This window comes from Perognathus longimembris, chromosome 1 (assembly GCF_023159225.1).
Source record: "Perognathus longimembris pacificus isolate PPM17 chromosome 1, ASM2315922v1, whole genome shotgun sequence".
NCBI classification, from domain to species: Eukaryota; Metazoa; Chordata; class Mammalia; order Rodentia; family Heteromyidae; genus Perognathus; species Perognathus longimembris.
This window is the reverse complement of record NC_063161.1, coordinates 154,003,525-154,017,767: the sequence shown is the minus strand read 5'-3', so window position 1 is coordinate 154,017,767 and position 14,243 is coordinate 154,003,525.

The window sequence follows — 14,243 nt, the reverse complement described above, 5'->3', positions numbered from 1 at the left end:
ATTCCAGGCTGCCCCACCCGGCCCCACCCCACCCTTGTCCTGGGCAACCTGCCTTCTCCCAGCCCTGTCCCCAACCTCAAAACCGAAACCTCCGGCCGCCTCCTGAGGGGCTTGGCAGTCCCTGCAGATTCTGTGCTGGGGGCTTTGCTTCTCTCATGACGTTAACCCTTTAGCTTCCTGTGGCAGTTTTGTCTGTGTGAACTAACTCCCAGGAGGCTTTGGGGGTAATGCAAATGCTTGTTAATAATTGGTTGAACTTTTGCTAATCACCACACACTGTGCTAAGAGGTTCATCACACATCAGCTTCACAGCCTTCTGAGATGAGGAGTCTAGCATCATCGCCGCCCTACCGATGGGGAAACTGAGGCTGCAGTGAATACACTGCTCAAGGGCATAGCAATAGGAACAGCCCACAGTCACCAGGCCTTGGGTTCCTGTCGGACACTGTTCAGTTCTGTATGCATTTGGGTTAGTCTTAGGGCCTGCCTGTGACGTCAGCATGTTAGTCCTCATTCAAGAAGCAAGGACGCTAAGGGTCAGAGGGCAGCAGGGTTCCCAGGGGTTACTAAGTTGGGAAGTGGTCAGGTCGGGGCGGGGGGGGGGGGGGAGAGGGTTCTAACCTGAGGTCTAATTCCATAGCCTATATTCAAACATAACTAGGTCTATTACAAACCTGAGGGTCCCACAGTGAGAACCCAGATCCCACAGCATCTGGAGCCTGATTCTTCCCTGCCCTACCCCAGGGGGCCAGGAAGCAGCAAAACCCAGGCCCCGGGCTGTGGGATGGATGGCCTCTGGCAAATTAAGGCAAACAGCAGAGCTGGGAAACAGGCCAGCCCCCAGGCAGGGCCACACAGTTCAGCCCTCAGCTGAGGAAGTGGCTTTGGCCAAGACCCCTAAGGGGTGGAGGGCTCCCCAAGGTCTGCAGTCGGGCAAGGCCTGGGGCATCTCAGAAGGCCAGGAATTGGGCAGCATCCGAGCCCACCAAGTGCTGGCAGATGAGTGCTGTTCCTGCCTTTCCCATCTTCTGAGTTCTTACACTTCAACGTTATTTGCAGATGAGCCCTGAAACCGCCTTCAACAGAGTATTTCTTAAAGATAAAATCTAGACACATGTGTTTGGAGATTACTTCTTTATGTAATCCCCATGCTTTCTGGAAGCTGTTCTTAAAGACAAATGTCCAGGGGCTGGGGATATAGCCTAGTGGCAAGAGTGCCTGCCTCGGATACACGAGGCCCTAGGTTCGATTCTCCAGCACCACATATACAGAAAACGGCCAGAAGCGGCGCTGTGGCTCAAGTGGCAGAGTGCTAGCCTTGAGCGGGAAGAAGCCAGGGACAGTGCTCAGACCCTGAGTCCAAGGCCCAGGACTGGCCAAAAAAAAAAAAAAAAAAAAAAAAAGACAAATGTCCAGCCTGGGACTGGTGGCTCATGCCTATAATCCTAGCTACTCTACATGCTGAGATCTGGGGATCACAATTCAAAGCCAACACAGGCAGAATAGTCTATGAGACGCTTATCTCCAATTAACTACCAGAAGAAGAAGAAAAAAAAAAAAAGCTGGAAGTGGGCTGGGAATATGGCCTAGTGGTAAAGTGCTTGCCTCGAATACATGAAGCCCTGGGTTTGATTCCTCAGCACCATGTATATAGAAAAAAGCTGGAAGTAGGGCTGTGGCTCAAGTGGCAGAGTGCCCTGAGTTCAAGCCCCAGGACTGGCAAAAAAAAAAAAAAGCTGGAAGTGAGGCTGGGGCTCAAGTGGTAGAACACTAGCCTTAAGTGAAAAAGCTTAAGGACAGCGTTCAGGCCTTGAGTTCAAGCCCCATGACTGGCACATAAATGCAATAAAATAAAAAATCAAATGTCCATCACCCAAGTTGGCTCTGAAAGAAAGCTTGAAATGAAGTCCTCTCAGAACAGTTGAGAACTCCAGGCTGGGCCATCTATCTGACCAGGTGTGTGTTGCCAGGCAAAGCCCTTCATCTCCCTGAGCCTTGGTGCCCTCACCATCCTCATCTGTGAAGTTGACAGTATCAGGTATGGTAAGGGCACACCCAGAATCCCAGCATACAGGAGGCTGAGGCAGGAGATCTAGTAGGCTAGCCTGGGACACATGACAAGATCTCGTCTCAAAAACCAAGAGTTTGCCCGGTGCTGGTGGCTCACGCCTATAATTTTAGTTACTCAGAAGGCTGAGATCTGAGGATCACAGTTGGAATCAGCCCAGCCAGGAAAGTTTGCAAGACTCCTATCTCCAATTAACTATCAGAAAACCGGAAGTGGTGTAGGTCAGTAGCAGAGCAGCTGTCCACCATGGACAAGGTTCTGAGTTAGAGTCCAAGGTCCCAGCACCAGGAAAAACAGGGGTGGATATAACCTCTTTCTTGGGCTCAAACTCCAAGCCCTCAGTACAGGGCCCAGAAAATAAAAGGTTTGTTCCCCCTGAGTAGTGGGTACTTTTAGTTTCTGAAAGAGTCAAAGAGAGCCAAATAACCCGTATGCCCAGGTAAGCAGTAGCCCTGGATCCTGGTGAGCAGACTGCCTACCGGAGGGAGGGCACCCACGGCCTCTGGGGTTCCAGTCACCTTCAGCTCTGCCTTCCTTCATTTCCTGACAGTGAGGCAGTACCTATCTAGACTGCATCGGGCCCTGGTGACAACCAGTGCATGCTACCACAGGCCTGTAGAGACCAGAGTCCCTGGACCCCACAAACCGGAAGAGAAAGAAGTTGGAGCAGGGCTCAGCTTCCACACCCAGCCATGTGTCTACCCTACATAGCTCACATCAAGAATGTGTCTCATGGGAAGGAAACAGAATCCACCCTTTCCTGCATCGCACCTACCCACCACCAGGTGGCACCTGCTTCTGCCACTCCCATTGGCCAGAATCTGGGGGCTGTCCTGGATTGACAGTATCTTTCAACTCCTAAATGCTTGCTGCCACTCACCCTACATGCCTCCCAGCCTCTCCACCATGCCTGCCCGCCTGGGCTCCCAGCAAACACCTCCCTGGCTCCTTTCTTCCCCTGCCCGATGCTCACGTCCACCACCGCGTTGCCTGCTTTGGCTCAGCTCAGCACACCAAGCCTGGGACAATGATTTGTCAGGCACCAATCCAGTGCCAGGGCTGGTCTAGCTCTTCACACAAATTCACCTGAATTCATCAATCTGTCACCTCCCCAAGGGAGGTTCTCAGACTCACTCTGCTGAATGCACAGACACAGAGGCCTAGAGAGAGGGGGAAAATGGGCCCAGCATCCTAGGGCCAAGAGGCGGGGAAGGCAGGACTCAGAGCCAGGGAGTGTGCATGCGGGCACTCAACTACTGTTCCAGCAGATTCTATGCCTCCACAACGCTGAAACCCACCTCCAGCATCCCATCCCTCTTCCCATCGGGGTCAGCCTCTGCTCACACCCTCCCCCCAGCAGTCTCTGGAGCTCTGGTGTTGGTTTAAGTGGCTGTTGTGATTGTGTCTCTCCGGCAATGGGGACCAGATCCGCTCCATCTCCATGCTCTCACACTGCGGATGGGCCAGGCGCAGGGACAGAACAGGAGACCGAAGAACTGCATGAGTTTACCGATGGCCATTTCACCAGGTACACTATGCAGCTGAGCATAGCTTTGAGAATAGATTCCAAGACTTTATGAAAAGAGCCAGCTATTTCAGACTTTCCAAATTTCAGCTTTCAGGGAAAAAGCAAACACCCACACCTGTGTGATTTTCTCATGGAAATTAATCATATGCTTTGTTTCTAAGCACGAGCCCAGAGGAGCCTTTTGGGTCTTGGGTTTTTTTCTTTGTTTTACTTTCAAGCTGGTGTTGGGGCTTGAACTCAGGACCTATAGATGCTATCCTTTAGCTTTTCTCTCAAGGCTGGCATACTACCAATTGGACCTTTTCTGGCTTTTTTGCTGGTTCATTGGAGATAAGAGTCTCATGGGCTTTCCTGCCTGGGCTGGCTTCTAACTGTGATCCTCAGATCTCAGCCTCCTGAGTAGTTAGGATTACAGTTGTGAGCCCCTGACCCCTGGCTCCCTTTTGGATCTTGGTAACAAACCTAAAACTACCCACAAAAGAAGGAGGAGCCATGTTACAGAAGGGGAGGTTAGCAGTCACAGGAGGAAGAAAGGGGAACAGACAGGGAAAGGAAGAACTTTCTAGAATTCCAACCAGTTCCTCCCACATATCAAATAGTTGAAAATGAATGTTTTTCTTCATTTAAAAAAAACCCTGTTTTTGTAAAAATGACACAACCCCTTATAAATGATGCTCATCACATCATAAACCAGCTGGGAGGACAGAGAGGAAAATAAAATAACCCAGCCACTCACGCAAGTGTGTGAGCGTAGTCACTGAGCTATGCCTAAGATGCAAAGCCAGGGCTGAACCTCCCTGGAACAAACCTCCCTGCCCAGAGCCCACAGGCTCAGCCAGGCTCTCCACACCGCCACATCTCCCCCTGGGATGTACAGGTTCACCTGTCTGCTCAGTAGCTGTTTATTGGCCTAGCATGTGTGAGGTTCCATTCCTAGTATTGCAAAAGAAAGGGAGGAAAGGAAGGAAGGAAGGAAGGGAGGAAGGAAGGAAGGAAGGAAGGAAGGAAGGAAGGAAGGAAGGAAGGAAGGAAGGAAGGAAGGGAGGGAGGGAGGGAGGAAGGAAGGAAGGAAGGAAGGAAGGAAGGTAGGGGGGAAGAAAGGAAGGGGAAGGAGGGAGGAAGGAAAGAAAGACGAAAGAAAGGAAGGAAGAGAGAAAGAGAGAAAGAAAGAAAATAACCAGTTGGTGCCTCATGCCTGTAATCCTAACTACTCAGGTGGCTGAGAACTGTGGATTTGGGTTTGAAGCCAGCCTTGAGACACTTATCTCCAATTACCTGGGGGAAAAAAGCTGGAACTGGAGTCATGCTCAAGTGATAGAGTGCTAGCCTGGAGCAAAACAAAGCTAAGCAAGACCAGAAGGCCCAGCGCTCAAGGCCCAGTACCTGCTTGCATGCTGGGGGTATGATCAAATAATGATCAAATAATGCCACATGTAAAGTTTTTAATTGCAACTGTGGCCAGAGCTACAGGAAGGTACTAGCTCTTTGATGAAGCCACAAAGAACAGAGAAGGCCCTCTGGAGGAGGTGACAGTTGATCTGAAGGGAGCAGGGGCATTAATCTAGAGGGACTGAGAAAGAAAATGCCCAGCATGGAACAAGGCCAGTATAACAGCTGGGATAAAAGCTGGGTGTAGTTCAAGTGGTAGAGCACCTGCCTAGCAAGTGGGAGACCTTGATTTCAAACCTTAGTACCACCAAAACTTGCGTATATGTGCATAGAGCAGGAAGAAGTGCTATTTGCCCCATTATCTTTTTTTTTTTTTTTTTTGGCCAGTCCTAGGGCTTGGACTCAGGGCCTGAGCACTGTCCCTGGCTTCTTTTTGCTCAAGGCTGGCACTCTGCCACTTGAGCCACAGCGCCACTTCTGGCCATTTTCTATATATGTGGTGCTGGGGAATTGAACCCAGGGCCTCATGTATACGAGGCAAGCACTCTTGCCACTAGGCCATATCCCCAGCCCTATCTTTCTCTCTTTTTTTTTTTTTTTTCTGGTGCTAGAGATTAAACCCAAGGGCTCAGTGTATGGTAGGCAAGTATTCTACCACTCAGCTACATCTCTAGCCCCAGAAATATGCTATTTCATTATAGTAGTTTATATTTTTTATGTTTTTCATTTTATTCCTTGTCTTTCCTACATTTCTCCTTTTTTTTTTTTGGTGGGGGCATGGGGTGGGGAGTGGGGACAACAGCACTGGGGCTTAAACTCAAGCCTTTGGCTTGCCAGACAGGTATACTGTCAACCACTTAAAGCACATGAGGAAGCTGAATCAAAGGTCAGAGTATAGGAAGATACATGAAACAGGAAAATCAGTATGGAGCATGCTGCTCCAAACCAGCCAACTAGAGTGCAAAGTGCCATTTAGACTGTTCTAAGTAGAAAGGAGAGCTATGGCTTATACTCCATCACCTGCCTTCTTAGTCTCAGGGCAGATATTACCCATCGCTTTCACATGGGGCCTGGATGGGTAAGTCACATAGACAGTCACTACTAATCAATCTGAATAGACACAGCTAAGAGAAGAAAGTCCTCTTTCTCTTTGCTGTTTGTCATCGTAGGCAAGAAGCTTCATCTGTTCTGAGGATACATTTGTGTTTGCTGACAACCCACCCCAACCTGATGCCTGATCAAGGCTGTTATCCTCATTTGACAAATGAGAAAGCTGAGATCAGAGACTTCAAATATGGGGGGGGGAGGGGGAGTTACACCTGTGGCAAGCGGAGAACCAGGACTCAAGGCGAAAGCCAAGGGGCTCAGAAGCCCTGGCTGTTGCACAAGAGGTTTGTCTCAGGCTGTGACAGCTGTTTCCACCTGTCAGGGCCTTTGCAGAAAAGCCAGAGCAGGCCGGGGTGGACATCTGCAAACAATGACTTGCCTGTCAATCAAATCCCTGGCTTCAAAGGACCTGGGCAACTTGGCTTTGATTCGTCTTTGCCTAATCTGCATTGGGCCGAGCTCTAAGCAAAGAAAGCTTGGGGTCCTGGGTTGGGATGGGGGGTGACTGGGGTAGGGGAGGCTCTGTGCAGATGGTGAGGGGTGGAAGCTCCTCTCTGGGGAAGAAGAATAAAGTTTCTGTCCTTCTGCAGTTGGAATGAGGGCCCTGGAGCCAAGCAGCTAGGGCCTGGGCGGGACCAGCCAACCTTTGGCACGTGAAATGCCACCCCGTGCTCATGGCAGATAATTCTCCGTGATAATTCTTCCTGCCAGCGGGCACTCGTTCTGAAAGCCCAGTGTGTTCCTGCCTCATGGGGTCCCTGAAGGAATGCGAGGGGTCGGCAGGCTGGCCATGGACGTGGGCAGAGTTCAGGCTGGGTGGGGTGGGGTCTGGGTATGGCTGGGGGCCATGGGGGACCTTTGTGTTCTGTGCCATACAAACACCCCCAGCTCTGCAGGCAGCCATGGGGAGGCCGGGGCCTGCTCTCTCCCAAGCTCCTCTGGGGCCACCCTGGCATCTGACTTGTCTCTTCTCCTCTTCCAGCTTCTGGGGCCTGCCCTGCTTCCACCTTGGATACCCTGTAGGATCTCCTGGGGTACTTAAAAAAAAACAAAAAACAGTTCACAATAGCCTTAAACTCCCCATCTTCCTGCCTCGGCCTCCTGAGTACGAGGATTACAGATGGTGTACCACCACGCCAGGCTTCCTAGGGGAGATTTTAACACCCACCAAATCCCAGTCCTTGCTTCCCAGCAATGCTGGTGTACAGGAAGCCCTCGGTTCGATTCCTCAGCACCACATATATAGAAAAGGCCAGAAGTGGCGCTGTGGCTCAAGTTGGCAGAGTGCTCGCCTTGAGCAAAACAAAGCCAAGGACAGTTGCTCAGGCCCTGAGTTCAAGCCCCAGGACTGGGAAAGAAAGAAAGAAAGAAAGAAAGAAAGAAAGAGAGAGAGAGAGAGAGGAAGGAAGGAAGGAAGGAAGGAAGGAAGGAAGGAAGGAAGGAAGGAAGAAAGAAAGAGAGAAAGAAAGAAGGAAGTGATCAGCCACCATTAGCTGTGTGACCTCGGACCCATGATGTCGTAGTCTAGGCCTCAGTTTCCTCATTTGTAAAACCGCTAGCACTCTACTACTTCTGGCTTTTGTGGCAGTTAACTGAAGTGTCTCGCACACACACTTTCTTCCCTTGGCTGGCTTCAAACTCCATCCTCAGATCTTAGCCTCCTGATTGGGATTATAGGCGTGAACCAACAGATCCTGGCTACTTGTTTGTGTATGTGTGTGCGTGTGTGTGCGTGCATGTGTGTGCATGTACACATGTGCATGAGTGTATGCATGTATGTGTGTGTATGTGTATATGATGATACTGAGGCTTGAACTCAGGGTCTCATGCTCTGGCTCAGCTCTTTGCTCAAAGCTGGCACACTACCACACTACCACTTCTGGTAGTTTTTGTGTATGTGTATGTGTGTGTGTGTGTGATTGTTTTTTGTTTTTGGTCGGTCATGGGGCTTGAACTCTAGGCCTGGGCACTGTCCCCAAGCTCTTCAGCTCAAGGTTGGTGCTTTACCACATGTCACAGTGTCACTTATGGTGTTCTAGTGGTTAAAAGGAAATAAGAGTCTCACAGACTTTACTGCCTGGCCTAGCTTTGAATCACGACCCCCAGATCTCAGCTTACTAAGTAGCTAGGATTATAGATACCTTCTAGAGATTTCTACATGGAGTTTGATGAATCTATTGGATGACATAAATACACACATACGTAGATACTCATTCATGTACTGAAACAGGAGTCATGTGACTAGGGCCAGCTTTAGATACGGCCGTAAGGGGCAGCTTCCTGGTGAGGTGGCAGCAAGGAGCCATACGCTGAGGAAGAGGGAATCATGGGAAGGTGCAGGTCTGAGGATGCTAGTCAGGGGGAACAGCTAATAGCACAGTCCCTGGGCTCAGGAAGATGGAAGCAAATGGTGCTTAGACTTGTGACAGGCCCGAGCATGGAGTCGTGGTCTAGGTTATTTAAAGGCCAGCCATGTTCGGTGTGGTGGAGCAGGGAGGCTGGAGAAGAGAGGCCTGAGTGAGCCTATCCATGGTATCTGGGGTATCTGGGGACTGGGTATCTGGGCTGGGTTGCAGCTCTGGATTTGTCACTCGTTAGTTTGGGACAGCTCTGAAAAGACACCTGAGCCAGGTGCCAGTGGCTCATACCTGTCATTCTAGCTACTTAGGAGGCTGAGATCTGAGGATTGAGGTTTGAAGCCAGCCCAGGTAGGAAAGTCTGTGAGACTCTTATCTCCCATTAACTTCTAAAAAGCTGGAAGTGGAGCTGTGGCTCAAGTGGCAGAGGGCTAGCCTTGAGCAAAGAAGCTCAGGGACAGTGCCCAGGCCCTGAGTTCAAGCCCCAGAACCAGGACAAGAAATAGTAATAATAATAAAGAGAGAGACGTTGACTCTCATAGGCAGAGCCATTCTCTTTGGGTCCCATTCCTTTGATGACATCAAGAGCAAAAGGGCAATCAGCATCCTTAGTACGTGTGTGTGCATGCGCGTGCGCACGTGTGTGCACGTATGTTGCTGGAGATGGAACCCAGGGCCTCCAGCATGCTAGCAAGAACTCCACCATGGACTCCCTTCCCCCCAACCCATAATCTTCCTTTGTAAGCCAGGACCAGAATGTGATTTCAAGGTAGCATCCTCGTTTGTGGTCTCAGGGGAGGTGGGGTCCTTGATACTGGCTTTTGTGCGTGTGTGAGTGATATGAAGCTTCCTCCTTAAACTTCAAAACCATATTGCTTTGTCTTGTTTAGTTTGGCTAACAGCTTGCAGAGCATCCTCTGGAAATAACATTATTTTAGGAAAAGGAACGGAAGTGTCTGAGAGACAACGAATCACCCTGCGGATGAGGTGGGGGAGGACAGAAGAGATCATGGAGCTGGTACACTAGGGAGAGAGATTTGGGGACTGTGGGTTCAAGGAGGTGCAAGGCCTCTGTCCCCCTGGTTAATCTTCCCCTTCCCTCTGCTGCCGGCCTGAGAACATGGAGAGGGGCTGGCGGGGGGGGGGGGGGTTGCTGCTCTCAGCAGGGATCCTCTGCTCTTCTTCTTTTGTACCCCTCCTCACAGGAGTCTTTTAGCCCACGCTGAATTCTGCTTAGCTCATCACACAGGTTAGTTTCCAGTGCCTCTGGAGCAGCAAAACCAGTCTCATCACAAAACTACAATTAATTTTCTTTCTTCTTTCCTTTCTTTTCTTTTTGCCAGTCCTGGGGCTTAGATCTCAGGGTCTGCGCACTGTCCCTGAGCTTCTTTTTGTTCAACGCTGTCACTCTACCTCTTGAGCCACAGAGCCGCTTCTGGCTTTTTCTGTGTATGTGGTACTGAGGAATTGAACCCAGGGCTTTGTGCATGCTAGGCAAGCACTCTACCACTAAGCCAACTTCCCAGCCCTCTTACTTTTTTTTTTTTTGCAACAAGGTCTCACTATGCAGCCCGGGTGGACCTCAAATTTTAGATTTTCCTGTTCAACATCCCTGGTAGTAAAGGAAATGCAAATAAAAACAACCCTGAGATACCACCTCACCCCAGTTAGAATGGCCTATACTCTGAACTCAGGCAACAACAAACGCTGGAGGGGGTGTGGGGAAAGAGGAACCCTTCTCCATTGTTGGTGGGAGTGCAAATTAGTACAACCACTTTGGAGAACAGTATGGAGGTTTCTCAAAAAGCTCAATATAGACCTACCCTATGACCCGGCCATACCACTCCTAGGCATCTATCCTAAACAGCAAGTCCCAAGAAATCAAAAAGACATTTGTACTTCCATGTTCATCGTGGCACAATTCACAATAGCCAAAATATGGAAACAACCCAGATGCCCCTCCACAGATGAATGGATCCAAAAAATATGGTACCTTTACACAATGGAATACTACATAGCGATTAGGAATGGTGAAATATTGTTATTCGCAGGGAAATGGTCAGAACTTGAACAAATAATGTTGAGCAAGACAAGCCTAGAACACAGAAAACAAAGGGGCATGATCTCCCTGATATATGACTGTTAAGAAAGGGAGATGGAGAGACAGTAGAGACCAAGTCTGTGAAACCAAAAACTGCTTGTCAAATGGTATTTCCCACAGGATTGGGGCAGCGACCCAACAGTATGTAACTAAAACCAAACAACTACTCAACATATAAAGGTCAAAAATTGACCTCTCAGTGGAATACAATAGCTCAAAAGCTATGTATATACGTTCATATAAGACTACTGTCAACATATTATCTAATATCAACATTACATTTAAAGTCCTAGGCGAATTTTCTTGGGCCTGGCCACGTGGCTACTGTATATGTTCTTGATACATTGTATATTGTATATATGTCTACCTGACCTAGAGAAGGGAAAGAAAAACAGGGCGTAAGATATCACAGAGGGGCTGGGGATATGGCCTAGTGGCAAGAGAGCTTGCCTTGTATACACGAGGCCCTGGGTTCAATTCCCCAGCACCACATATACAGAAAACGGCCAGAAGTGGCGCTGTGGTTCAAGTGGCAGAGTGCTAGCCTTGAGCAAAAGGAAGCCAGGGACAGTGCTCAGGCCCTGAGTCCAAGGCCCAGGACTGGCCAAAAAAAAAAAAAAAAAAAAGATATCACAAGAAATGTACACACTGCCCTACTATGTAACTGTACCCTTTTTGCACAACACCTTGTCAAAAAAATTTGTGTTCAATTAATAAATTAAATTAAAAAAAAACTTTTTTTGGATTTTCCCACTTCAGCTCTCTGAGTGCCAGCATTACAACCATGCGCCATCATGACGAGCTTTTTGTTTTTGCTATTCTTTTGTTAAAATAAGGCTACAGACCATATTTCTTTAGTTAGAGGATCAAATCCAGAGCTTGTTCATTTGATATAAGTGCTATCTCCCTCTGGTTCCCCCCCACCCCCCTTGAACGCATCATTGAGTCAAGACTTAAAAAACATTTATTTACTTATTTCTGTGGTGCTGGGGATTGAACTCAGGGCCTTGGCACATTTGGCATCCTCTTTGAGCTATATCTCTACCCTTTTATTTGGTTTTCTGAGACAGAGTTACTATGTAGCCTAAACTGGCCTGTAATTTCATATACACTCAAGATCATCCTGCCTCAGATTCCCTCATGCTGGGATTAAAGGTGTGCAGCACCATGCCCACCTTGGCCAAGACTTAAATTAAGCTTTCATTTATGAGTTTTATTTATGTATATACTTCCTTGTTGCACAAAGGTACTGTAGCAACTTACTACAACTTAGATTAAAATACAGAAGAATAAAAATTAAAGGATTGGGCTGAAAATATAAGAACTGGAAAGCTAGAATGAAGCAAGTCTAACTAGGAGACTCAGATCAACTTTTAAAAATGATTTCTTGCCAGGCACTGATGGCTCATCCCTGTAATCCTATACTTAGGTGTCTGAGATCTGAAGCTCACCATTTGAAGCCAACCCCAGCAGGAAAGTCCGTGAGACTCTTTTCTCCAATAAACTTCTCAGAAAAAGCCAGAAGTAGTGCTGTGGCTTAAGTGGTAGACCGCTAGCCTTGAACAAAAGAAGCTCAGGAACATCGTCCAGGCCTAGAGTTCAAGTCCCAGGACTGGCAACACACACACACACACACACACACACACACACACACACACACACACACACACTAACAAAACAACAAAAAATCTCAAACTTGGGGCTGGGGATATAGCCTAGTGGCAAGAGTGCCTGCCTCGGATACACGAGGCCCTAGGTTCGATTCCCCAGCACCACATATGCAGAAAACGGCCAGAAGCGGCGCTGTGGCTCAAGTGGCAGAGTGCTAGCCTTGAGTGGGAAGAAGCCAGGGACAGTGCTCAGGCCCTGAGTCCAAGGCCCAGGACTGGCCAAAAAAAAAAAAAAAAAAAAAAAAATCTCAAACTTAACTTTGAGTTTCCTAGCAATCAAAACCAATATGAAAACACAACAATTTCTCAACAATAGAAAGTTTGGGGGCTTTGGTTTAAAAATAAACCTGATTAAAATCTTAACTTATTAGAATCTGACCCTGAGCAGGTTGCTTGGTCTCTGGACTTGAGTCTCATTATCTGTAGCTGGTAGGGTGCCAGCCTTGAGCAAAAAAGCTAAGGGATAGCGCCCAGGCCCTGAGTTCAAGCCCCCGTACCAGCACTGAACAAACAAATTCTGAAACCAAAACACCAGGAGACATGGTTTCCTTTGCCTTCATAGTCAGGGTCTTTAAGAAATGCTGTCTTGGGAGGGCTGGGGATATGGCCTAGTGGCAAAAGTGCTTGCCTCCTATACATGAAGCCCTGGGTTCAATTTCCCAGCACCACATGTACAGAAAATGGCCAGAAGTGGCGCTGTGGCTCAAGTGGCAGAGTGCTAGCCTTGAGCAAAAAGAAGCCAGGGACAGTGCTCAGGCCCTGAGTCCAAGCTCCAGGACTGGCAAAAAAAAAAATGTCTCTTTAACTCCCCCCACCCCCCTGCCCCAGCCCAGGCCCTTCCTTGTCTGAAGTACCTGCTGTCAAATGTAATAAAACCCAAGACAGGCTATAAAAAATAAAGAATACTAAGTTGGGTGGCTGGTGGCTCAAGCTAGCTACTCATGAGGGGTCATGGTTCAAAGCCAGTCTGGGCAGGAAAGTCTGTAAGACTCTTATTAACCACTAGAAAACTGGAAGTGGTGCTGTGGCTCAGAGTGGTAGAGTGCTAGTCTTGAGCAAAAAGAGCTCTGAAGGTTCAAGCTGTGTGTGGGTCGGGTTGCTTTGAGAGCTTACAACTTTGCAGATACAGGCTGCCTCCTGATCCTACCACAAAAACCATTCCGATGATAACCACCCCCAGAACTTCCTTTTCTGCTAGTTTATACCCAGCTTTGGTGGCCACTCAAGTCTGGCCCCATCCTCTTCCTGACATCTATTACACAGAACGAGAGCAGGGTCACCACTTGCAGAGCTGCCACTAGGACCGGCACACAACAGAGAACATGCCGTAGCCAGCCCTGAAACCCCAACACTGCCTGGGCCCAAGCTGCCGTGTGGCCTTGGGAAGTCTCGCCACCTCACCGTCTGCCTCTGTACAACGGGCGCACTGGAGAATGTACCTTTCACTGTAGTGGGGCGCTCAGCGCACTGGTGGTTATCAGCTCATGGTGATTTTGAAACCTGGCCGATACAAGTGACTCCAATTCTCTGGAGTCCCCTACCGCATAGCACACACACCACGCCCACAGGGACGAGGGGCTATGAAATGTGTGGGGGCTGCAACCAGCATAATCTCCCGCCCCTAAAAACAATGTTGTTTGTCCTTTAATTTTCCAAACCCATTCTAACTTCGCCTGGTCTAAGACACACATGGTTGGGGTGTGACATCACGAAACAGTCATATAAAACCCCACACCCAGGGCCAAGGGAAAGGCTGAGGCCTTGAAGTCTCTGAAGAAGCTGGAGGTGGAGCCTGCAGCTGGGGTGGTTGGGTGGAGAAGGCTGGGTGTGGCCACCACTATGAGTCAGATCTGGCTTGGTGGGGTGTCACTGCTCCCCTTTATTTCAGGAGTTACAGCTTAAGCAAAACAACACCTGAAATGCCTGGAAGAATGGTTCTGCACAAATGGTGTTTCCTTGCCGTTTCACTGTGCGGCTGAGTTTTCCAATAGTGCAATATGGTGCTCAAATATACACACATCTG